This window comes from Piliocolobus tephrosceles, chromosome 13, assembly GCF_002776525.5.
Source record: "Piliocolobus tephrosceles isolate RC106 chromosome 13, ASM277652v3, whole genome shotgun sequence".
Classification (NCBI taxonomy): domain Eukaryota; kingdom Metazoa; phylum Chordata; class Mammalia; order Primates; family Cercopithecidae; genus Piliocolobus; species Piliocolobus tephrosceles.
Genome location: NC_045446.1, coordinates 81,190 through 107,945, shown reverse-complemented (window position 1 = coordinate 107,945; position 26,756 = coordinate 81,190). Strand labels below are relative to the sequence as shown.

Genomic DNA, 26,756 nt, shown 5'->3' with positions numbered 1-26,756 from the left:
GGTAGCTGGGACTACAGGCGCCGCCATGTCGCCGGGCTAGTTTTTTGTAGTTTTTAGTAGAGATGGGGTTTCACCGTGTTAGCCAGGATGGTCTCGATCTCCTGACCTCGTGATCCGCCCGTCTCAGCCTCCCAAAGTGCTGGGATTACAGGCTTGAGCCACCGCGCCCGGCAGCATGTCACTTTCTGACAGGCCCAGGAACCCCAAGTTATCTTGGGACCTCAAGAGGAGAGGAATTTACCCAACTCATAGGTATTTGATGGCACCAACTCCATGGCTGGGCTCAGCTTTAGAAAGTGTTATCTGAGAATCCAACTACGGAACAAAATTCCATCAAAGCCATTTTTTAAAATCATATGTAAAAAAGATTATTCTGGCCGGGCGTGGTGGCTCACGCCTGTAATCCCAGCACTTTGGGAGGCCAAGGCGGGTGGATCATGAGGTCAGGAGATCGAAACCATCCTGGCTAATATGGTGAAACTCCGTCTCTACTTAAAAAATACAAAAAATTAGCCAGGCGCAGTAGCGGGCACCTGTAGTCCCAGCTACTTGGGAGGCTGAGGCAGGAGAATGGTGTGAACTCAGGAGGCGGAGCTTGCAGTGAGCCGAGATCATGCCACTGCACTCCAGCCTGGGCGACAGAGCCAGACTCTGTCTCAAAAAAAAAAAAAAAAAAAAAATATTATTGCTGCACTTTATACAAATAATCAGGTCAAGTATAATAAAGCAAATCAGTCTTACCATGATTCGCCTTTAGTAAAAATGGAGGACTGAAAAGAGAAAAATTGTGTTTTGAAAACTGGTGACTTGTTATTAGATTCTCCTCTCATCTGTTGTTTTTTAGTTTTTTTTCTGCAGTTTAGACTAACCTTGCCTATTCCTGTGAACCAACCAGTGATCTCTGGTTGCAGCTCAGAAAAAACACAAGGGATGGGTAATGTAAAAATTTGAATCAGTATTCTAATTCTGGGCACATTTTGGAATCAGCTAGTGACCCCATATCAGCTTGGTTCCAACAGTTGCCCAGTTCATGGAAAGCCTTCTTATTTAGTTTACTTAGGATAATTTTACTTATTTTACTTTGCTGTTGTGAAATATATTGCGGTAGTACTCTTTGTGTAGAATAAGCTTACTGGATGTTTTCTTTTCATTCTTTTTTTTTTTCTTTTGGAGACAAGAGTCTCACTGTGTCATCCAGGCTGGAGTGCAGTGGCATGATATCAGTGCATTGCAACCTCCGCCTCCCAGGATCAAGCAATTCTCCTGCCACAGCCTCCAGAGTAGCTGGGATTAGAGGCGCCTGCCACCATGTCTGGCTATTTTTTGTACTTTTAGTAGAGATGAGGTTTCACCATGTTGGTCAGGCTGGTCTCAAACCCCTGACCTCAAGCAATCTACCTGCCTTGGCCTCCCAAAGTGCTGGGATTACAGTCGTGAGTCACCATGCCCAACCTGAATGTTTTCTTACATTGAACACTTATTAATCTTCCAATTATCACCTTTTCTTGGAGTTATGAATGGCCCTCATCATACCTACGTTTTCTGACTGAACTCTTCACTACTCTGAATGCAAGAGACCCTAATAGTTAGGCAGGAATATTGTCACCCCTATTCAGCCTGAGGAAGTCACAGAAGATGGATCTTCGTCCCTTTATAATCCTTAGGATTAAGGGTTCCCTTGTAAAAGGGAGAGAGGAGATGTCAGAGGCGTTTGAACCGGAGCAACTCATTTTGAACTGGGACTGGGTAAAATAAGGCTGAGACCTACTGGGCTGCATTCCCAGGAGGTTAGACATTCTAAGTCACAGGATGAGATAGGAGGTTGACACAAGCTACAGGTCATAAAGACCTTGCTGATATAAGAGGTGGTGTAAAGAAGCTGGCCAAAACCACCAAAACCAAGATGGCAATGAGAGTGACCTCTGGTTATCCTCACAGCTCATTACTCTAGTTACAGTACATTAGCATGCTAAAAGACACTCCCACCAGCATGGTGACAGATTATAAATGCCATGGCAAAGTCAGGAAGTTACCCTATATGGTCTAAAAGAGGAGGAACCCTGAATTCTGAGAATTGCCCACCACTTTCCTGGAAAACTCATGAATAATCCACTCCTCATTTAGCATATAATCAAGAAATAACCATAAAAATGGGCAACCAGCAGCCTCTGGGGCTGCTCTGCCTGTGGAGTAGCCATTCTTTTATTCCTTTACTTTCTCAGTAAACTTGCTCTCACTTTACTCTTTGTTTTTCTTCTTTCCCACAGAGTCTCGCTCTGTTGCCAGGCTGGAGTGCAGTGGCACAATCTCAGCTCACTTCAACCTCCGCTTCCTGGGTTCAGCAATCCTCCTGCCTCAGCCCCCTGAGTAGCTGGAATTACAGGTGCACACCACCATGCCTGGTTAATTTTTGTATTTTTAGTAGAGATGTGGTTTTATCATGTTGGTTAGGCTGGCTTTGAACTCTTGACCTTGTGATATGCCTGCCTTGGCCTCCCAAAGTGCTGGGATTACTGGTGTGAGCCACCACACCTGGCACTTTACTCTTAAGGGATTTTTCTCAAATTCTTTCTTTTTTTTTTTTTCCTTGAGACGGAGTCTCGCTCTGTCGCCCAGGCTGGAGTGCAGTGGCCGGATCTCAGCTCACTGCAAGCTCCGCCTCCCGGGTTTACGCCATTCCCCTGCCTCAGCCTCCTGAGTAGCTGGGACTACAGGCGCCCGCCACCTCGCCCGGCTAGTTTTTTGTATTTTTAGTAGAGATGGGGTTTCACCGTGTTAGCCAGGATGGCCTCGAACTCCTGACCTCGTGATCCACCCGTCTCGGCCTCCCAAAGTGCTGGGATTACAGGCTTGAGCCACCGCGCCCAGCTTTCAAATTCTTTCTTGCATGAGATCCGAGAACCACGATGTCTGGATCAGGACCTCTTTCTGATGACAGTTTGGCTCTGTGTCCCCACCCAAATCTCGTGTTGAATTGTAATTCCCAGTGTTGGGGGAGGGACCTGGTGACAGGTGATTGGATCATGGAGATGGATTTCCTCCTTGCTGTTCATATAATGGTGAGTAAGTTTTCATGAGATCTGGTTGTTAGAAAGTGTGTAGCGTGTCCCACTTTGCTCTCTCTGTCCTGCTGGCCAATGAAGATGTGCCTGCTTCCCCTTTGCTTTCTGCCATGATTGTAAGTTTCCTGAGGCCTCCCCAGAAGCAGGAGGTCTGTACAGCCCACAAAACCATGAGCCAGTTAAACCTCTTTTCTTTATAAATTACCTGGTCTCAGGTATGTCTTTACAGCAGTGTGAGAATAGACTAAGACAAATTATAACAAGTAAAGAGATTGAATTACTAATTACAGGAAGAAAAACTTCCCACAAAGAAAAGCCCTCAGGGGAATGCTTCCCAACTCGTTCTCTGAGGTCTATGACACTGATACCAACACCAGGCAAACTCATCACAAGAAAACTGTAAACCAATATCCTTTGTGAGTAGAGATATGAAAAATCCTCAACAAACTACTTAAGAAACAGAATCTATTAGCATATAAAAAGAATTACAAACCATGACTAAGTGTGTTTTCTCTAAGGAGTGCAAGGTTGGTTTCACATCCAAAAATCAATTAATGTAACAGATCATAGTAATATTTAAGAGGACAAAAACTGCTTGATCATCTCAATAGAGACAGAAAGAATAGTCTACATTTCCCAATACCTCTTCATGATTAAAAACACTAAGCAAACTGGGAAGAATGGAAGGGAGCTTCCCGATCAGAAAATCCCCCAATATTTGGGATAAACAATACACTTGCAAATAACACATGGGTCAAAAAACAAGTCAGAGGAATTAAAAATACATTTAACCAAACTAGGCGTAGTCCTAGCTACAGGACAGGTTTAAGTGGGAGGATTGCGGGAGTTCAAGACTTGGGCGGGGTAATAAGACTTCTGTCTTTTAAAGGATAAAAAAGGCCAGGAAAGAGAGTGGGGGAAAAGAGATGAAGGAGAAAACAATATATGTGTAATACTAGCACCGAGCTATATACTTAAAATGGTAAAGATGACAAATAAAATTACATATATATTTTTATATAAATTAATATTTTTATTAAAAAATAGAGACTGGGTCTTTCTATGTTGCCCAGGCTCTTCTCAAACTTTTTGCCTCCAGCCACTGCCCTCACACCTGTAATCCAAGCACTTTAGGAGGCTGAGGCAGGAGGATTGCTTGAGGTCAGGAGTTCAAGCTGCAGTGAGCTATGATAATGCCACTGCACTCGAACCCAGGCAACAGAGCCAGATCCTAACTCAAAACAAAAACAAAAACAAGACATTGAATCCACAATTAATGACCTTCCAAAACAAAGCATTAGGCCTAGATGGTTTTACTGGTGAATTCTATTGAAAACATAATGAAGAAATGATAACAATTTCCTATCATCTTTTCCAGAAAATAGAGGCAGTGGGAACACTTCCTAACTCATTCAATGAAGGTTGTAATACCTTAATACCAAAACTATACAAAGACATTACAAGCAAGGAAAATAACACACTGATATTTCTCAGGAATGTAGATATAAAAATCCTCTACAAAAAGTTAGCAAACCGAGCCCAATATGTGTAAAATGAATGATACATCACAACCAAGTGGGGTTTACTCCGGACATTCAAGGCTGGTTTAACAGTCAAATATAAATTAATGTAATCCATTACATCAACGGGCTAAGGAAGAAAAAACATGATCATATCAATAGATAAAGAAAAAGCATTTGACAAAACTCAACACCTATTTATGATAACAACTCTAGCAAGGCAGGAACAGAGTGGAACTTCCTCAACTTTTTTTTTTTTTTTTTTTTTTTTTTTGGAGACAGAGTTTTGCTCTGTAGCCCAGGCTAGACTGCGGTGGTGCGATCTCGGCTCACTGCAAGGTCCGCCTCCCAGGTTCACGCCATTCTCCCGCCTCAGCCTCCCGAGTAGCCGGAACTGTAGGCGCCCACCACCGTGCCCGACTAATTTTTTGTGTTTTTAGTAGAGACGGGGTTTCACCGTGTTAGCCAGGATGGTCTTGATCTCCTTACCTTGTGATCCACCTGCCTCAGCCTCCCAAAATGCTGGGATTACAGGCGTGAGCCACCGCGCCTGGCCGGAACTTCCTCAACTTGATAGAGAACATTTACAGAGAAACCTACAGCTAATATCATACTTAATATTGAGAAGCTGGATGCTTTCTCTTTAAGACTGGGAACAGGACAAGGGTGCCCCCTCTCACCACTCCTATTCAGCATTGTGCTGGAAGTCTTAGCCTTCACAATAAGACCAGAAAAGAAGAAGAGGGTATGCAAATTGGGAAGGAAGAAATGAACTATTTTTGCTTGCACATGACATGATTCTATAGAAAATTCCAAAGAACAGGCCGGGCGCGGTGGCTCAAGCCTGTAATCCCAGCACTTTGGGAGGCCGAGACGGGTGGATCACGAGGTCAGGAGATCGAGACCATCCTGGCTAACACCGTGAAACCCCGTCTCTACTAAAAATACAAAAAACTAGCCGGGCGAGGTGGCGGGCGCCTGTAGTCCCAGCTACTTGGGAGGCTGAGGCAGGAGAATGGCGGGAACCCGGGAGGCAGAGCTTGTAGTGAGCTGAGATCCGGCCACTGCACTCCAGCCTGGGCGATAGAGCGAGACTCCGTCTCAAAAAAAAAAAAAAAAAAAAAAAAAAAAAAAAAAAAAAAAAAAAGAAAATTCCAAAGAACAAAACATTCCTGGAACTAATAAGTGATTATAGCAAGGTTGCAGGTTGCAAGGGTAATAAGCAAAAGTCACTTGCTTGCCTAGCAATGAACAGTTGGAATTTGAAAATTAAAACATAATATCATTTATATTAGCATCAAAAACCTGACTTAGATATAAATCTCACAAAATGTGTACATGATAAACTGCAAATATCTGATGAAAGAAATCAAAGCTCTAAATAAATATTCCTTGTTCATGGATGGGAAGGCTCAATATTATTAGGATGCCAGTTCTTCCCAAATTGATCTGCAGATTCAATATAATAAAAATAAAAATTATAGCAAATTATTTTGTAGATATCAAAAAACTGTATGGTGGCTCACATTTGTAATCTCAGCACTTTGGGAGGCGGGAGGATGGCTTGAGGCCAAGAGTTTGAGACCAGCCTGGACAACATAATGAGACCCCATCTCTACAAAAATATAAAAATTTAGCTGGGTGTGCCAGTGCATGCCTGTAACCCCATCTACTTTGGGAGGCTGAGGTGGGAGAATTGCTTGAGCCTGGGAAATTGAGGCTATTGTAGGCCAAGGTCATGCTATTGCACTCCAGCCTGGGTGACAGCAAGACCCTTCCTCTAAAAACAAAACAAACAAAACAAAACCAAAAAAACACTAAGGTTTATATGGAAAGGGAAAAGACTCAGAATAACCAACAAGATACCGAAGAAGAACAAAGTCAGAGGACTGACGCTACTTGGTTCAAGAGTTACTGTAAAGCTACAGCAATCAGCACAGTGATATTGGCCAAAGACTATACAGATAAATCAATGCGGCCGGGCGCGGTGGCTCAAGCCTGTAATCCCAGCACTTTGGGAGGCCGAGACGGGCGGATCACGAGGTCAGGAGATGGAGACCATCCTGGCTAACACAGTGAAACCCCGCCTCTACTAAAAAATGCAAAAAACTAGCCGGGCGAGGTGGCGGGCGCCTGTAGTCCCAGCTACTCGTGAGGCTGAGGCAGGAGAATGGCGCAAACCCGGGAGGCGGAGCTTGCAGTGAGCTGAGATCCGGCCACTGAACTCCAGCCTGGGTGACAGAGCGAGACTCCGTCTCAAAAAAAAAAAAAAATCAATGGAACAGAATACAGAGCCCGGAATTGGCACACACAAATATAGTCAACTGATCTGTGAAAAAGGAGCAAAGGCAAATCAAAGGAAAAGGATAGTATTTTCAACAAATGATGCTGGAACAATTGGATAGTCTCATGAAAAAATGTTTCACAAAATTTGACTCAAATTGTATCACAGACCTAAATGTTAAGTGCAAAACAACAAAACTTTTAGAAGATAGTATGAGACAAAAATCTAGGTGACCTTGGGTTTGGTGATGACTTTTTATATACAATCATGGTGCATAAAAGAAAAAGTTGATAAGTGGGCTTCATTAAAATGTACAACTTCTGCCCTGGAAAAGACAGTATTAAGAGAATGAGGAGACAAGCCACACACTGGGATAAAATATTTGCAAAACACATATCTGATAATGGACTGTTATCCAAAATGTACAAAGAATTATCTTTTTTCTTTTTCTTTTTTTTTTTTTTGAGACAAGGTCTTACTCTGTCGCCCAGGCTAGAGTGCAGTGGTGCGAGCTTCCCTCACTGCAACCTCAAACTTCGAAGCTCAAGGGATCCTTCCCACTCAGCCTTCCAAGTAGCTAGAACTATAGGCATGCATCAACACATCTGGTTAATTTTTATTTGTTTATTTAGAGACAAGGTCTCCCTATGGTGCCCAGGCTAGGGATGCTGTCCTGCTCAACGGTTGGATAATTCAGTTCAAGGTGCAACAGTTGCCAAATTTAGGTCCAAAATCCCTGAGAGTCCTCAATGGAACTCATATAAATCTAAACAGCCTCATGACCCATGGGCCACAGCTGCTTCCAGAAATCCTCAGTTCGGTTCAAAAGGCAATGGTGATCTATGTTCAGCTTCTGCAAAGGGGCAGTACCAGGGTCTACCCACATCACAGAGCACAGTTTTCCTCAAAGAAGCTCTTTAGGCTTATAGCCTTTCTGCACAGAGTCCTACGCTCCGGACAGTGGCCGAAAATTCCCCCTCCGTTTCTGTCACTCATCGACAGCGCTTTGGTATCACACTCTCATCCACTTCCTCCGTCCTTCTCCCCTGGGCCCCCAACATTCTGACCCCCCACACCTCTCTCCTCGATGCTAGCCCTCTCTCTCCCATGCACTCCTCTTGGGGACAGCGCCAAAGCCCCCACCTCATCAACTCATCAACCCCCAGCTCTCCTTCTAGGACAATTGGCCCCCAGAGCCTTCAGGGGTCCCAAATGGAACCAGAAGTGGCAGCACCTGTTTGCTGCCAACCCAAGGCCCATCTTCCCCTCTTCTTACCAACAGAAGCTTTTTTGTGTGGATCAGCAAAGTGCTTTCCCATAAAGCTTTGCAGAAGGTGACCTTGGGACATAGTCTGGGCAATTAGTGGAGAGGGGGCCTGCTGGGTGGGCTTGGGGAAACCACAGCTCCTGAAGGTGGTGGGTGGAGCTGCCACGGCCGTTGGTATTGGGGATCTGGCCAGCAGCCCGCAATGCAACGGGCCTCTGTTTCCAGGTTAGTGAAAGGGGTCTCCCTACACGTTGGCTCTTGGCCTCCCTCCACCTTTGTCCTATCGGACATGGACACAAACCTCGGAGGTCCATAAGCGATGCCCAGGCCCAGGAGAGGAGATGACCCTGGCAGCTGGGAGGCCACCTCAGGGCTTTGTTCTGGGATAACGGCTCCCCTGTGGGTTTCGGTTTTGTGCGGACCAAGGCCATCTTAACACGTACACCTTGGACCTGTCTCCAAGGTTGCAGGTGGAAAGGCAACGTGCACTTGGCCCCACTTCTGATATCTCCTTCCACAGCAATGCTCTCTGTGCCCCAATCTTCCATGAAAGCAAACTCTCCTCCAAGGCAGGTGCTTTGTGTCCAGTGCTCCTTAAGGAAGGTCTTTCCCTTCCCCTCACAGACCCAGAGAGAAAGCGCCTCCCCCATGAAGCTGCTGGTCAAACGCTTGCTCCATTGAGCACTCACTCTACCAAGAAACCTGGTGGAGCAGCTAAAGAAAGGTTCAAACTGGTCTCAAAAGTCAGACGGCCTCCACAAGGAAGGGAACCTGCACACAGCTGCGACATGGACAGCCCTGAGGACATCGAATAAGCCAGACACAGAAGGACAAATGCTGTGTGGTAGCACTTACCTGAGGCCCCTAGCGCCTCCGGCTCATAGAGAAAGTAGAACAGCGGGTGCCAGAGCTGTGGGAAGGGGATGGGAAATGGGTGTTTAATGGGGAGAGAGTCTCAGTTTGGGCAGATGAGAAAGTTCTGGAGAGGGATGGCGGTGATGGGTGGACAATGTGAATGTACTTAATGCACACTTAGCGACGGTTAAAATGGTATATTTTATGTTATATAAATTTTACCACAATTAAAAAAATAAGATAAAAAAAAGCCAATGTAACCATAATCTGATTAATTATTAGCTCAAGTGCTTTCCCCAGATAGGTCAGGAAATCAAAGCCTCTGCTTGTTTCTTCAGGAAGGGCCCCTGGCAGGACCTTGAGAGCAGCAATTGATCTTCCCCACCCTGGAGAACAGGGGCCGTAAAGTCTTATCAAGGTCATCATGCCACCAACCCTTGCCACCCTCGGAGAACAGGAACCTGCAAGGTGTCTATCCTCTATCCAGTTCCTTCAGAGCCAAGCTGCTCAGAACCAAAGCTGTCCCTCAAGTATGAATTAATCGTGACCGCTGGTGGCTGTGGGGTGTCCCTTCACCAGCTGGGGGCAGCCTCCCTCCCTCCCTGGCCCCCAGGCCCTGGTGGTCTTTACTGGGGAGGCAGGGCCTCGCCCTTGAGACTTCCTGTTAGCAGGGCCTGGTGGAGGGGCATGAGTGGGACTCTCTTTCCAGAGGGGGCTGGGCCCCGCAGCCTCAGGGGGCAGAACCCCCTCTTTTGCCTCATTAGGTGTATGAGAAGAGGTGCCCATCTTTGTAGAGCCCCAGGATCAGTGCCCTTTACTTCCAAGGGCATAGCGGACAGGCAGCCTGGGAGGACCAAAGAGCCAGGTGGCCCCTGAGGCAGAACTGCTTCCAGGGTATATGAAGCTCTTCCTTGGGGCAGAAAATCCCTCTTGCCCTGTAGGGCAGGGGGCTCTCCCGGCTGTCAAGGCCATCAGGGTGGTGACTGGGTACATGGAAGTGTGTCCAGAATTGGTGGGTTCTTGGTCTGACTTCAAGAATGAAGCCGTGGACCCGGGTGGTGGGTGTTACAGTTCCTAAAGATGGTGTGTCCGGAGTTTGTTCCTTCCGATGTTCACATATCTCCGGAGCTTCTTCCTTCTGGTGGGTGGTCTCGCTGTCGGAGTGAAGCTGCAGACCTTCGTGGTGAGTGTTAAAACTCTTTTTTTTTTTTTTTTTGAGACGGAGTCTCGTTCTGTCACCCGGGCTGGAGTGCAGTGGCCGGATCTCGGCTCACTGCAAGCTCCGCCTCCCGGGTTTACGCCATTCTCCTGCCTCAGCCTCCGGAGTAGCTGGGACTACAGGCGCCCGCCACCTCGCCCGGCTAGTTTTTTTTTTTTTTTTGTATTTTATAGTAGAGACGGGGTTTCACCGTGTTAGCCAGGATGGTCTCGATCTCCTGACCTCGTGATCCACCCGTCTCAGCCTCCCAAAGTGCTGGGATTACAGGCTTGAGCCACCGTGCCCGGCTTAAAGGCAGCGTGTCTGGAGTTGTTTGTTCTTCTCGGTGGGTTCGTGGTCTCGCTGGCTTCAGGATTGAAGCTGCAGACCTTCGCGGTAAGTGTTACAGCTCATAAAAGCAGCGTGGACCCAAAGAGTGAGCAGCAGCAAGATTTATTGCAAAGAGCAAAAGAACAAAGCTCCCACAGCGTGCAAGTGGACCCCAGCCGGTTGCTAATGCTGGCTCCAGCAGCCTGCTTCTATTGCCTTATCTGGCCCCACCCACATCCTGCTGATTGGTCCATTTTACAGAGAGTTGATCGGTCCACTTTACAGAGATCTGATTGGTCCGTTTTGACAGAGTGCTGCTTGGTGCCTTTACAATCCTTGAGCTAGACACAGAGTCACAGAGTGCTAGTCCTCCAAGTCTCCACTAGGTTAGCCAGATACAGAGTACCAACTGGTTTATTCAAAAACCCTGAGCTAGACACAGAGTGCTGATTGGTGCATTTACAATCCTTGAGCCAGACACAGAGTGCTGATTGGTACATTTACAATCCTTGAGCTAGACACAAGAGTTAGAGGGAGAAGTTCTCCAAGTCCCCACTAGGTTAGCTAGATACAGAGTACCAATTGGTGTATTCACAAACCCTGAGCAAGACACAGAGTGCTGATTGGTGCATTTACAATCCTTGAGCCAGACACAGAGTGCTGATTGGTGCATTTACAATCCTTGAGCCAGACACAAGAGTGCTAGACGGAAAAGTTCTCCAAGTCCCCACTAGGTTAGTTAGATACAGAGTGCTGATTGGTGCACATACGATCCTCCACCTAGATGTAAAACTTCTCCAAGTCCCCATCCGGTTCAGGAGCCCAGCTGGCTTCACCCAGTGGATCCTGCACTAGGGCTGCAGGCTGAGCTGCCCGCCAGTCCCGAGCCACGCCTGCACTCCTCAGCCCTTGGGCTGTCCACGGGACTGGGCGCCAAGGAGCAGGGGGTGGTGCCCGTCGGGGAGGCACGCCCACCACAGGGGTAGGAGCTCAGACATGGTGGGCTGCAGGTCCCGAGCCCTGCCCCACGGGGAGGCAGCAAAGGCCCGGTGAGAATTTGAGTGCGGTGCCGGTGGGCCGGCACTGCTGGGGGACCTGGCGCAACCTCTACAACTGCTGGCTGAGGTGCTAAGCCCCTCACTGCCCTGGGCTGGCGGTACTGGCCGGCAGCTCCGTGTGCGGGGCGCACCGAGCCTGCGCCCAGTTCCCGCCTGCGCCTCTCCCTCCACACCTCCCTGCAAGCAAAGGGAGGAGACTCTGGTCTCAGCCATCCCAGAGAGGGGCTCCCACCGTGCCGGGGTGGACTGAAGGGCTCCTCAAGCGCCGCCAGAGTGGACGCGGAGGCTGGAGGTGGAGGAAGGGCTGAGAGTGAGGGCTGCTAGCACATTGTCACCTCTCAGAAGCACCAGGGCCTTTTCTGCTGTACTTGGGGAGCCCATCAGGACCTGGGTCCTGCCTCCTCCTCATTACAGGCCCAGGGGCCCTCTGCCTCCCCATCCCCTGTGCTACAGGTGCCCCAGCCCCTGCCCCAAGGGTCACACTGCTGCCTGCTGGGAAAGGCAGCTGGCTTTCCCTCGCTCAGTGTGCCTTCCTGGGTAGTTCCTCCTCTCTCACCAGCACAGCTCTGGTGCACACACCCACAGCAGGTTCACATGACTGCCACACCACCTCCCTTCTCTGCTCAAATGTCTCCTCTCCCGAGGCCTCTGACCACCTGCCTAAGGTACTCCCCAAGTTCACTCTCTCCTGCATTGGTCTCCAGAGGCGGTGAGGCCTGGGGGTCTGGGGTCCCGTGCACCCTGTTGAGTCGGCGGCTGGTCCAGCTCCTGGCTCTGCCACTCACTGGTCACTCTGTGATCCTGGACACACTCTAGGTGAGTTTCTCTGTCTGTGGATGGACGGTTCCTGCTCCCTAAGGTGGTTGTGAGCTCAAAGGAGGTGATATTAAAACACTTAGAGCCGGGCCTGGGTGGAGCCAGGCTTCCTCCTACACATAAAGCAACTGGAAATGGACCAAAGGCCTACATTTAAGAACTAAAACTATAAAACACTTAGGAAAAAATGTAGGGAAATCTTCATGACCTTGGATGATGATGATGATGATGATGATGATTTTTGTTTGGAGACGGAGTTTGCTCCATTACCTAGGCTCCATTGCAATGGTGTGATCCTGGCTCACTGCAACTTCCGCCTCCTGGGTTCAAATGATTCTCCTGCCTCAACCTCCCTAGTAGCAGAGACTACAGGCGTGTGCCACCACTCCTGGCTAATTTTTGTATTTTTAATAGAGACAGGGTTTTACTATGTTGGCCAGGCTGGTCCCAAACTCCTGACCTCAAGTGATCCACCCACCTTGGCCTCCCAAAGTGCTGGGATTACAGGTGTGAGCCACCGCACCCGGCCAACCTTGGATTCTTAGATATAACACCAAAAGCACGGGCAATAACAAGAAAATAAAGATAAATTGTACCTCATCAAATTAAAATCTTTTGTGCATCAAAGGACACTATCAAGGGGCTAAAGAGATCACCACAGAATGGGAAAAAATATTTGCGAGTCATATATCAGGTAAGGATTCATATACGGAATATAAAAAGGACTCCTTCAAATCAACAACCAAAAACCAAACAGCCCAATTTCAAAATGAGCAAAGGACTTGAATAGACATTTCTAAAAAAAAAAAAAAAAAGATGAGAATGACTGACAAGCATGTGAAAAGATGCCCTAACAGTGAGATACCATCTTACCTCCACTAGGATGGCAATGATTACACAACTAAACAAAACAAACATGAAAAAAACAAGTGATGGGAAGCCCTCCCACGTTGCTGGTGGGACAGTAAAATGATGCAACTGTGTTGAAAGTGTTCCGTTTTTTACCTGTTTTTTAATCAAAAGACGCGGAAGAATTGAAAACAGGAACTCAAATGACACATTGTTTATAATCGTCAAAGTGTGGAAGCAACCTGAGTGTTCCTACAAGGTGAACGGACGAACAAAACGCAGTCTGTCCGTACAGAGAAATACGATTCAGGAATGAGGTCCCCACACATGGATGAACCTTGAGCACATCACACTAAGTGAAATGAACCTGACACAGAAGGACAGGCACTGTATGAATCCGCTTCTGTGAAATAATTAGAACAGGCAAATCCGTAGAGACAGAAAGTAGACCAGAAGCTGGGGGGACGGAGGAATGCAGAGTTGCTGTTTAATGGAGAGGGAGTTTCTGTCAAGGATTTTGGAAATAGTGGTGATGGTTACACAATATTGTGAATGTAACTAACGTCATTGAACCGTACACTTAAAAATGATTAAAACAAAGAGTTCTGTTATGTGTGATCCTTTACCACAATTTGTAAATAGTGCCTGCCCTGTGGTCAGTGGCTCCTGTGTTGGCTGCAATACCATGCTCCTCACAGCTGGCGCTGATCACTATTTCCTGCTCTAGGGCGGTAGGCGGCACCTGAGGGCATGAACAAAATGCCCTGCCCAGAAGGAGCTGCGCCTTTGTTGGGAGACAGAAAATAAATAGGATAAATAAACAACACATGGATTAAACAGTGCCAAGGGCAGAGCATAGTGGCTCACATCTGTGATCCCAGCAGTTTGGGAGGCTGAGGTGGGTCGATCACTGGAGGTCAGGACTTAGAGACCAGCCTGGCCGACATGGTGAAACCCTGTTTCTACTAAAAATACAAAAATTAGCCAGGTGTGGTGGCAGGCGCCTGTAATCCCAGCTACTCGGGAGGCTGAGGCAAGGAAATTGTCTGAACTGGGAGGCAGAGATTGCAATGAGCAGAGATCACGCCACTGCACTCCAGCTGGGGTGACAGCGAGACTCTGTCTCAAAAACAAAAACAAAAAACAAGACAGTGTGAAGGACAGAGCAGAGCAGAGAAAGGAGAGAAGACACGAGCGGGCAGGTTGGCCGTGGGGATACAGTCAGGTGCAGGGTAGGGCCATGGTCTGGCAGGAGCTGGCCGAGTCAGGACACAGGAGGCCTGGGTGACTGGGAGAGCCAGGAGGGCCGAGGAGCGACCAGGCTCCCTGGGCTGCTGTGGAGCTGGGGAGGGTGTGAGGGGAGGGAGACGTCAGGCTCTCCCGAGGGGAAGGGAACCAGGGAGGGAGCCACATTCTGCATATGCATAAAAAGGGTGGATCAGATGTGGCGTGTGAGATGAGAAAGGGGCTGAGGCAAGAGGAGGGATGGAGGTGGGGAACTAGAGCCAGGAACAAGGTTTGCAGGTAACTCCCAAGGCCTGTTTACCAGGGAGCTGGGATGGCCGGGACCACCCCAGGGCAGGAGTCATGCAGCCCCTCCTAGCCTTCACCCCCAGCCCGAGGAGGGACAGGTGAGGACTTCAAAGGGCCAAGCCCTCCAGCGTCCTCATCAGAAGCTCAGGTGAGGGCACACAACGTGAACTGCACAGTGCGAGCTCCAGCAAGTGAGGCTCTGCAGCGCCCTCGCAAAAGGAAGTGTTTTCCCCGAGCCTTGTCCCCGCTGCGGTGATTCTCCTCAGGGCAAACAATGACTCCCCGGCGGCCCCGAGAGGATCCCACAGTCCCTCACACCCATTCACTGCCCCATCTCTCCAGGGTCCACCCGGCGATGCTTGATCCACTCTTCTCACCCTCCCGGCTCCCAAAACTGTCCAGGGGTCCGCGGAATTTCAGGGTCTAACAGCGGCAAAGCACCTTCTGCTCTCAAACTTCTCTGAAGTTCATTCCGCCCTCGGGCTGCCACCATGATGCCCAGTTCAGTTCCTTCCCCCTCCTCCTCGCTCCTCCCCCCTCCTCGCTCCTCCCCCTCCTCCTCGCTCCTCCCCCTTGCTCCTCCCTCCCTCCTCGCTTCTCCCCCCTCCCCCTCCTCCTCGCTTCTCCCCCTTGCTCTTCCCTCCCTCCTCGCTCCTCCTCCTCGCTCCTGCCCCCTCCTTGCTCCTCCCCCTCCTCCCTCCCCCCCTCCCTCCCTCCTTGCTCCTCCCCCCTCCTCTCTCCTAGCCCCTCCCCCTCCTCCTCTCTCCTAGCCCCTCCATGTGGGCTAGGGATTTGTCTGTTTTACTCACTGACACTTCCCAAGCACCTAGAACAGGGCCTGGCACCCAGTGGGAGCAGCTGATGTTTTCCAAATGAGTGAGCCCAGTAACTTTCAAACAGGCAATGGAAAGGCCTGAGGGCTTCCCCCACTGGCATTATTTTAAATTTTATAAGCAATGACTGATTATATTAATTTTAAGAAAATCTAATAGTATAAAAATGTATGAAATAAAATGTGAAAATGACCTTTCCCTCCATGAAAGTCACTGTTCTTTCTGCAAAGAATCTCTGTGAATCATTTAGTGTGGTTCCACAGACCAATTTTGGAGCAATTACACAGACATTCTGTGACACTCATCTACTTGTGCCATTACCACACCATCTATGCTTATTACCATAGCTTGATAATAAGTCTGGGATGTCAGTTCCCCAACTTGATTCTAATTCATGTTCATGGCTGTCTTAGTTATTGTTGTCCTTCGTATTTCTGCTTTCATCATAGAATTAGCCTTTGAATTCCCACTAATGGAAAAACCTGTTGGCATTTTGGTTGGAATTTTACTGAACTTATAGTTCCATTCTAGGAGAATAAAAATTGTCAAAGTAATGTATTTTAAAATTCATGAATATAATATAATTACCAATTATTTAAGGCATTGAAAAATGTTTTACAGTTTTCTATGTAAATATTATGCCCATCTTACATTTGATATTTTTTATGCTTTTAAAAATATCATTTTTTTGGGCCAGGCCCAGTGGCTCATGCCTGTAATCCCAGCACTTTGGGAGGCCAAAGCAGGTGGATCATGAGGTCAGGAGTTCAAGACCAGCCTGGCCAATATGGCAAGACCTTGTCTCTACTGAAAATACAAAAATTAGCCAGGTTTGATGGCACATGCATGTAATCCCAGCTACTCTGGAGGCTGAGGCAGGAGAATAGCTTGAACTTGGGAGGTGGAGGTTGCGGTGAGTTGAGATTATGCCACTGCCCTCCAGCCTGGGTGACAGGGCAAGACTCCATCTCAAGAACAAACAAACAAAAAAATCTTTTTTTTTGTTTCATTGTCTAATTTTTTATTGATGGTACATGGAATTACAACCAATTTTGGCATATTGGCATTACGATCGGTGGCCCTGTCAAATACTTTATTAATTCTAACAGCTTATCTATAGATTATACTAGATTCTTGACACCCTCAACTATGTTATTTTAAAATAATTATAGTTTCATTTTCTTCTTCTTTCTAATCCTTACAACTTTCATTTCTTTTTCTTGCCTTATTGCACTGGCTTGCATCTCCAGTGCAATGTTGCCTTGAATTGGTGACAGTAGACGTTGTTGCTTCGTTCTCATTCTAAGATGAAAGGCTTTCAATATTTCAGCTTTTACTGTGATGTTTGCTCCAGACTTTATTAATTTACTTTTATTATTTTTATGTTTTTGAGATGGAGTTTGACTTTTGTTGCCCAGGCTGGAGTGCAATGGTGCGATCTTGGCTCACTGCAACCTCTGCCTCCTGGGTTCAAGCAATTCTCCTGCCTCAGCCTCCCAAGTAGCTGGGATTACAGGCATGCACCACCAGGCCCGGCTAGTTTTCTATTTTTAGCAGAGACTGAGTTTCTCCATGTTGGTCAGGCTGGTCTCAAACTCCTGACCTCAGGTGATCTGACTGCCTCAGCCTCCCAAAGTGCTAGAATTACAGGCATGAGCCACTGCACCCAGCCCTGTTTGTTTATTAAAGATAAGACTAAGAAAATTTCTTCTATGCTTAGGTTGCTTCTTTCTTTTCTTCTCTTTTTATTTTATTTCATTTTTTTATTTTTATTTTTTGCTCTTATTGCCCAGGCTGGATTGCAGTGGTACGATTTCAGTTCACTGAAACCTCTGCCTCCTGGGTTCAAGTGATTCTCTTGCCTCAGCCTCCCGAGTAGCTGAGATTAGAGGCATGCGCAACCAAGCCTGGCTAATTTTTGTATAAAAAACTAAAAAGTAGAGATGAGGTTTCACCATGTTGGCCAGGTTTCTCTTGAACTCCTGACCTCAGATGATCCACCCACTTCGGCCTCCCAAAGTGCTGGGATTACCGGCATGAGCCTCAACCTCCCGAGTAGCTAGGACTACTGGCATGCACCACCATGCCCAGCAAATTTTTGTACTTTTAGTAGAGACGGGGTTTCATCATGTTGTCCAGGACGGTCTCGAACTTCTGACCTCAGGTGATCCGCCCACTTTGGCCTCCCAAAGTGCTGAGATTACAGGTGGGAACCACCATGCCTGGCTGGTTCTCAAACTTGGCTGTGTATCAGAACCACCTGGGGGGTTGTTGTAACAGATTGCTAGGACCACCCCACTTTCCGATTCATTTCCAACAAGGCAGGTGACGCTGATGCTGCTGGTCCAGGAACCACACTTTACGAACCACTATTTTACGTGAAGAAATAGATTTCTAATGCAATAAAAAAGGAGCCTATAAATGTTTTCATGCATGTGTGCTGTTTCTGGGTCTCTGATTTGAAGAGCTCCATGGAAGAGGGCTGTGCCCCTGTCTGTGCCTCCTCCAGCAGCTTCTGTGTTTCCAAGTCTGGACACAGGGTGGTGCCATGTGCCCACAGGTGTCCACTAGACCTTCCAGGTGGTCCTACAGGCTGAGGTGGCCTTGCAGCTTTGTGAGAGAGGGTGTGCATGGTGGTTGGTCTTCCTCCCACCTTCCAGGGGCATTAGGGGTATGTCCAGGGCAAGCTTGACAGGTATGTGCTGAGTGGCTGAAGACGGTGAGGGTGAAGATTCAGGTAACAGGACTACTTTTGTCCATCCACGGCCTTGAGCACACCTTCTGATGCTGCCCTGTCCAGGATAGGCCAGGATGAGCCAGGATGGGCCGGGATGGGCCGGGAGGGGCCGGGATGGGCTGGGATGGGCCAGGATGGGTCTGGAAGACCCTGGGCCTGGAACTCTGAATGCTCTCCAAGTCTCAGTTTCCCAGCTGTTACATGGGGCCTTAATGTCCATCCATCCTGCATCCCCACTTGGCCACCTTCTCTTTCTCTCTGGGTCACATCATTTTCCTTCTATTAAAGGGCAGACCTGGGGGTGGGGGGAAGAGGGTCTAGGCCTCAGGGTGATGACAGGAGAGGCCATTTCGGGCAGCCTTGCTGTGGGTGGAGGCCTCAGGTTCTTTAACCACAGGGTTTGGTTTGAACAAGTGGTTCAAACCGGGGACTAAAAACGAGGCTAGGATGAAGACCAAAGCTCACTGCTGCAGGTGGGGCCCCACAAGTAGAAGCTGTGTGAGTGTGAAGTGAGGACAGGTTTGTGCTTGGAAAGGTCAGAAAGGTCGGAAGACCGGTGAGGGGGCAGATGGGAAGAGGTTGAAGGTCGTGGCCGGCGTGGCCATCTGGGCTTGAGGGAGTGCTGCAAAATCTCTCTCTCCTGGAGGGCAATGTCTCCTCCTGGCATCACTGCTCCCACCCCTGCCAGCTCCCTCCTCTCGGCCTTCATCGGGGCATCACCCACCCAAGGCTGGGCTGGCTGGGGGCTTCTTTGGAAGCCTAATGTCCTGCAGCACAGTGGGCCTCTCCACTGCCCACCCACACACACCACCTGCACCCCCCACTCCAATTAAGCCCAAAAAGGGCAGAGATGGAGGCCTCCCTCAGGGGCAAGCCTGGGTGGTGGTGCAGCTAGTTCTTATCTGTAAAAGACAAAGCACCACAGGCTGGGAGAGTGATCCTTTGAACAAGCACTCAGGTCCACAGCCTTCTCCAGAACTGGACCCCAAAGCTATAATTAAAGGTTCAGGCGGAAGGGATTATTACAGAGGAGGGGCAGAGCCCCCCACGGCCTGAGGCTGGTATCGGGAGCCCAGCACTGCTGAAGATAACATTCAGGACACCTTCCTTCCTCTGGCCTCACAGGACTTGGCTCCTGCTTGAGAAACCAAGTCAGATGAAGACTGGCCAGGGACCTGGAAGGTCGGGGGGAAAGCCTAGAAAGTAGTTTCACATTTAGGACAAATGTGGTTTCTGGGGAAGAACAAAAGTAAAATCATGCTCCTAGTGAAATTTGCTCTTATCACCAATTTACCATTTCAAAACAAATGGATAGGGGTGTGATTGTCTATAGTGAGGGTGATGACCACAGCCAAGCCTGGAGGTACAGACAATGACCATGGACAAATCTGGGGGCCTTGGTGGGGTCAGATGTCCTACTACTTCTACTGGCTCCTGGGCTTGGACTCAGCTGTGGCCTTTATCATGGTCAATGACAATACTGTGGGTCATTCTGATGGAGAAGTGTAATCCCCACAGTTGTCTCTCATGTCTGACTCGGCTTTGTATCCTCCAAATCCAGCCCAGTTCCCAGCATATAATGGAAACTTCATCCATCCTTATAACAACCCCTCCAATAATCCATTCACCCACCCACCCATCTGTCCACTCATCCACCCACTCATCCATCCATCCACCCATCCACTCATCCACCCATTCACTCATCCATCCACTCACCCACCCATGTGTCCATCTATCCATCCACTCATCCATGCATCTATCCATCCACTTATCCACTTATCTATCCATCCATCCATCCACACATCCATCCACTCATTCCTGCATCCATCCACCCATCCACTCCTCCCACCCACCCGCCCATCCGTCCATCCATCCATCCATCCATCCTCCATGCATCTATCCATCCACCTATCCATACACTCATCCATCAGCCCACCTAACTATCTGTACATCCATCCATCCATGCATCCATTATCCATCCGCTCACTCATCTGTCCGTCCATCCACTCACCCATCCACCCATCCATGCATCCACCCACCTATCCATACACTCATCCATCTGTCCACCCATCTGTCCATTCATCCATCCATCCATCCATGTATCCATCCTTCCATGCATTCATCATCCATCCACTCACTCATCTGTTTGTCCATCCACTCACCCATCCACCCATCCATTCACGCATCCACCCATCCATTCATCCATCTACCTATCCATACACTCATCCATCTGCCCACTTAACTATCTGTGCATTCATCCATCCATCCATGCATCCATCATCCATCCACTCACCCATCCACCCATCCATTCATCCATCCACCCATCCATATATCCATATGCCCATCTGTCCATCCATCCATGCAACATTGACTGAAAAATCTGCTAAACCAGACACTGCTCCAGGCTCTAAAGATTCAGTGGTGAACACAACAGAATCTCTGCCCTCATGGGACTTATATTCCAGCTTCAAAAGCAGACAGTAAACAAGATGTATCTGAGGAGATGTCATTTGAGCAAAGCCTAAATGATCTAAAGAAACGAGTAAAACCATGAGGGAAAGGCTGTCCAGACAAAGGCACCAGTGAAGGGTGGGAGTGCGCTGTGTCTGGGATGTGTTTGGATTATAATCCTGAAAGACACACTCCTGAGTCTTGAAATCCTGAAAGATCAAAATCCCTGAAGTGTAAAATCTCTAATATTTAAAATTCCAAAAATCACAATCACAGGAATCACAGAAATTTTTAAAAAGCAGTGCCACCTAGAAAATGACTTTGAATGTATTCTCCAAGGAAAGCCATGTCCTAAAAGAAAAAAAAAAGCAAAAAAAAGCAGCTATTCATTGTGATGCAAGACTTCAGACTATAGTTAATGGGGTCATGGAAGCTTGCCAGCTCTTACAGAATAGCTCTGCATAGTTGCCCATAATCTACTCCTGCAATATGGCTTATGTAGAAAATTCAACATATGGCCTTTTCAAAGTGAATTTTCTGTATAGTTTTTTTTTTTTTTGCTTTTTTTCATCATCATAAATTGTCAGCATTTTTTTTACATTTCATGGTGCTGATTTTATCCTTGCATCCTTTCAATACTGAAAATGTAAATTGTTTTAGTGACTCATGCAGTGTTCTAATTTGTTTTAGGCATTTTTTGCAAAACTGACTCCGCAAAAGTGCATTACCACAATGTTGACTGTGTGTGTACATAAAAATGGGAAATTTCCTCAATAAATGAAGAGATGTCCTTTTTGTACATCTGCATTTGTGAAAAATTTCTCTGGACCTCGTTGTTTTTGGCAACTGCATATGTGGTGGTGATCTGTTGCGATTCTTAATTGAGCCCGTCAGAAGACGTAGGTTGTTCATCCTGGCTTTTCGGAAGACTGCAGTTATGAAGCTGGGCGCACGCAATTCCCACCTAAGTGATATGTGTTCACGCAGTTTACGCATTTCCTCTGTCAACATATTTTTTTTTTTTTTTTTTTTTTTTTTTTGAGACAGAGTCTCGCTCTGTCACCCGGGCTGGAGTGCAGTGGCGCCATCTCGACTCACTGCAGCCTCCGCCTCCCGGGTTCACACCATTCTCCTGCCTCAGTCTCCTGAGTAGCTGGGATTACAGGTGCCGCCACCACTCCTGGTTAATTTTTTTGTATTTTTAGTAGAGACGGGGTTTCAACGTGTTCGCCAGGATGGTCTCGATCTCCCGACCTCGTGATTCGCCCGCCTCGGCCTCCGGAAGTGCTGGGATTACAGGCGTGAGCCACTGCGCTCGGCCTCAACAAATACAGTTCATCTGCGCATAACTGTCGTTGATATGACTGTTTACACTTACACAAACATGGATGTTATTATTGTCTATTTTATCGTGTAAAGTGGCCTATGATGTGTTCTGTCATGTTTTTATGTTTCTCAAATAAATTCCCTTTAATAATGTAAAAAAATGGCCAGGCATGGTGGCTCGTGCCTGTAATCCCAGCACTTTGGGAGGCTGAGGCTGGCAGATAACCTGAATTCGGGAGTTTGAGACCAGCCTAACCAACATGGAGAAACCCCGTCTCTACTAAAAATACAAAAGTAGCCGGGTGTGGTGGTGCACGCCTGTAATCCCAGCTACTCAGAGGGCTGAGGCAGAAGAATTGTTTGAACCCAGGAGGCAGAAGTTGCAGTGAGCCGAGATGGTGCCGTTGTATTCCAGCCTGGGCAACAAGAGCGAAACTCCGTCTCAAAAAAAAGAAAAGAAAAGAAAAGTACATAAATATCCTTTAAAGAATTTTAAAATTTTTTCCAGAATTATATTTTCAGAATTTTGATTTTTTGGGATTTCAGCATTCAGGATTGTGTCTCTCTCGGCTGTGATCAGCTCATGTCTGGGATGAGGTAGGAGCCTTGTTGGGGTGCAGGGAGATCAGATGAGGGGTAGGAGCAGGACCAGCAAGGCAGGCGATGGTCAGAGCACTCAGGCCTTGGTGGTGAGTGAAGCCTGTTGGAGGATACTGAGCAGCGGCAGCAACAAGACTGGATTGTTCTAGAAGATTGTCTGGGCTGCTGTGTGGAGGACATATTTGAGGCTGGACTTAGGGAGGGTGGGGAGTCAGCGGGCTCGATGTGCACGTGAGTGCCTGAGGGAAATGGAGGCTCACACTGAGACATTTGGCCTGAGCAGCTGAGAGGGGCTGCAGAAGGTTGCAGGGGGCACCACAGGGCTTTGGGAACTTGACCATGAGGTGGGTGTAAAGGCTAATGGCCAACAGATCCCAGCGATTGTGACTGACAAGGAACAGCTGGGCTGTCAGGCCATCTGGACCAGGGCCAAATGAGGTCTGGAGAAGGTGGGTGGAAAGACCGAGAGGGGTCTGCGGCCATGAGGTCAGGCAAGGCCTGGACGAGGTGAAAAAAACCAGGAGCTCAGAGACCAGCAACCAAAGAGAAAAAGTCTGGAGAAGATGCCAGAGAACTGTCCTTTGCATGTGGTGGAAGGGAGGCCTCGGGGGCACAGGGCACAGGCTGCCTGGGGCAGTGCGCACAGGCTCTCCCGGGGGTGGGGGTGGGAGTTTGCACTGAGGGAAGGTGTGGGTGAAACTGTCTCCCAGAGAGCAGGAAAACAATTTTATTAGTAAGTGTTTGCTGTGGGAAGGAATGAACCACTCATTATCTGCAGAAGAGGCTGGGAGACTGGGCCAGAGCCCAACTAACCCAGCACATCTGTCCCTGGGTGCCTTGACCTACCTGTGGGCCCCAAGGGAAGGAACCTGGGGTCGGACAGAACCCCCTGCCCAAGCCAGCACTCAGAAACTGCTGAACTCCTTCCCACCAGGTAGCCTGGCATTCTCAGAGGAACACAGGCTGCCTCCTCAGACATCATGAGGTGACCTGAGTGCAGCTGAGCTCCCAACTCTGGGTCAGTCTGTGGTAACGCATCACGCAAGAATGTTCAGCAGCTCACCCAGGAATCCCAAAATTTGAGACTCTGAAAATAGCTCTACATAGTACTGCATGGCTGGCACCTCAGATATTTAGGGCTTACTTCAAAAGTATGTCACTTTTCCCCCCTAGCATTCTCTTCTTTTTTGTTTTTTTTGTTTTTTTTTTTGAGACGGAGTCTCGCTCTGTCGCCCAGGCTGGAGTGCAGTGGCGTGATCTCAGCTCACTGCAACCTTTGCCTCTCAGGTTCAAGTGATTCTCCGGCCTCAGCCTCCCAAGCTTCTGGAACTACAGGCGTGAGCCACTGTGCCCGGCTAATTTTTTGTATTTTTAGTAGGGATGGGGTTTCACCATGTTAGCCAGGATGGTCTCAATCTTCTGACCTTGTGATGTGCCCACCTTGGCCTCCCAAAGTGCTGGGATTACAGGCATGAGCCACCACACCTGGCCCCCGCTTGCATTCTCAAATATGATTTCCTGGCCCTGCTCCTTTGTGGAGGTCATTTTTCACATTTTTCTTTTTTTTTAATTAAAAAAAATTTTTTTTTTTTGAGACAGAGTCTCCCTTTGTAGCCCAGGCTGGAGTGCAGTGGCGTGATCTCGGCTCACTGCAAGCTCCACCTTCCGGGTTCACGCCATTTTCTTGCCTCAGCCTCCCGAGTAGCTGGGACCACGGGCACCTGCCACCACGCCCGGCTAAAGTTTTGTACTTTTAGTAGAGACGGGGTTTCACTGTGTTAGCCAGGATAGTCTCGATCTCCTGACCTCGTGATCCACCTGCCTCAGCCTCCCAAACATTTTTCACATTTTTCACAAAGAAATGAAAGCCCTTTCCAGAGGGGTCACAGCTCCCCACACTGCGACTGCTTTACTTCAAGTCACATCAGGGAGTGCCAGGCTGGGGCTGCTGGTCTGAGGCTGGTTCTCCCCTGTTCCAAGCAGGCGTCCTTTCTGCCAAGCCTTGTGACAGGAGGGGACAGCTGCAGCTCCCCCTTCAGCTATAAAAAGCCCCAACACCCAAGCAAGCCGAGGATATGCCGAGAGGAGGACACGCCAGGGAAACCCAGCTGGGACTCAGGAAGGACCTTGACCCCAGAACCATTCTGAGGCTGCCCGCTGCCCTCAGGCTGCTCCAAGCCCCGCTGAGGCATTGGACAGTTCCGAAGGCCCACATCTCTCCAAGCTGGCCAAAACAGCCACCTCTCCCGCGTTAAGTCACCTCCAAGGTAGCAGCAAGCAGTCTTGAGAATTCAGCCCATTCCTGGGTTTTGGGGTGACACAGAAGTCCAGGGTGGAAAAAGGGAGAGGTGACCATAGCCCTGGGCCTCAGCCATGACTATGATAGTGTCTGAACGCCAGGAAAGGGGTCTTTGCAGCCATCACCTGCAGACCAGGCTTCCAAATGGGCAGCAGAGTCAACAGTGGGGAGGGGACTCCCAGTTCTGAGGCTCTGCTCACCTGGCCAGAGATGGGTGCTAGGCTGAGCTTGGAGGCTTGGTGGATCCATTAACTTCATCCCCTTACACAGGAAGAGGAGGGCTGCTTTGAGGGTCAGATGAGAGCACAGGTGAAAACTAAAACCTAAGTTAACCATTTCCCCTCCTGGAGTACGAATGTCTCTGTTTTTAGCAGAAATAAACCAAGGTCAAGAAAGTCATTTGCCCAAGGTCATACAGCTAAGACCTGAACCTAGACTAAGGTCCTCATTCTAGGCCAGATTTGCTCTTAAACCTCTGGGGCTAAAGTCAAAAGTAAGAACTGGTCTCCAACCTGGCATCTGATTCAGCTTCAGGAAATGGTGGGAGGACCGGGCCCAGGCTGATTCGGGAGGAAATTGAGGGTGAAATGTGGCTGGTGCCTCCGAACCTGGCCACTGGAGAACACAGGGCTCCAGATGGGGTCTCCTTCTGCACACACACAACATGGGGCATCTGCCCTCTTCCCAGCCCTCTGAACGGGACTGCCGTTGAGAGAAAGGGCCCTGTACTTGTTTGCCTGCGACTTAAAATGTTGGTTGTTTCTGCTGTTCTGTACACACTCTGACATGCACAGCCACAGGTAACCAGGAACGTCTGTGGCCTTGCTAGAAGGCACACGCAGCCAGACAGGCTCTTGGCCAGACCGATGGGGCTGCAACAGGCGGCCCGCTCCAGAGCTGGAAACCCAAGGCTCCTGGTCTCTGAGGTCCCGGATGAGGGCCAGGGGCTGCCAGACGTGTTGGTGACAGTGGTTCCTCACTGCTCACAACTACACCCAAGTTTGAAGGCAGATGGCGATCACATGGCTAGGGGAGGGGGCCGGGGCAGTCTGTCTCCCAAATCCCAAACTGTGGGACCTGAGGGACAGAGGGCAGGCAGGCAACCTCCCTTATTGGCCCAGGCCTGACTCCCCTACCAGCTTAGTGGGCTCGTGGGTACTTTCCTCCATCAGGAGCAGGCCGTGGGGCTCTCACTCATATTCATCAGCTTCCTGATTCCTGGAGGCTGGGTCTCACCCGCCTGGAGAGCTACAAGAGCTCCATGCTGTCACTGCAGGGACAGGACTGAAAGATCGCATTAAACCGTCTTTCCACCTAATGTTCACTTTGTGATTCTTTGTGTACATGCACCTCCACTCCCAGACGAGGCACCTCAAGGTGGTTTCCTTTACACGCCCAGTCCCAGAGATGGCCCATGTCAGCACTGGGGCACACTGGGTCACAGACGCTGGTGGCTATTTCATTGATGAGTGGTGACAAGGATGAGGATAGATGCCTGGGTCGGGGCAGGTACCTGAGAGGGCTGGAGAAGGGAGTGGATACCCCTGGGTCTCTCTTGCCTAACGATAAAGACAGGACCCGCTTCCTCGGTCGCCCTTGGTGCTGGCTTCTGCCCCAGTCTACAGTCGACTGTACGTGCAGGGAGGAGAAGGGCCAAGGCTGCCCCCTCCACGTCTTCCCACGGTTGCAACTCCTGCTTTTTCACCTCCAGGCACAGGCTTGGCCTGGAAGCTAAGCC

The 26,756-nt window shown here is 48.8% G+C and overlaps 1 long non-coding RNA gene and 1 pseudogene across 1 annotated transcript; both read left to right on the top strand.

The window, feature by feature from the left end:
• Positions 1-2,776: 2,776 nt before the first annotated feature.
• Positions 2,777-9,224, top strand: LOC111520544. The gene is made up of 2 exons (XR_002724707.3): positions 2,777-3,059; positions 8,758-9,224. It is a non-coding gene; the product is annotated as an uncharacterized LOC111520544 (long non-coding RNA).
• Positions 9,225-24,542: 15,318 nt separating this feature from the next.
• LOC111520570 lies at positions 24,543-26,745 on the top strand (annotated as a pseudogene).
• Positions 26,746-26,756: the final 11 nt, after the last annotated feature.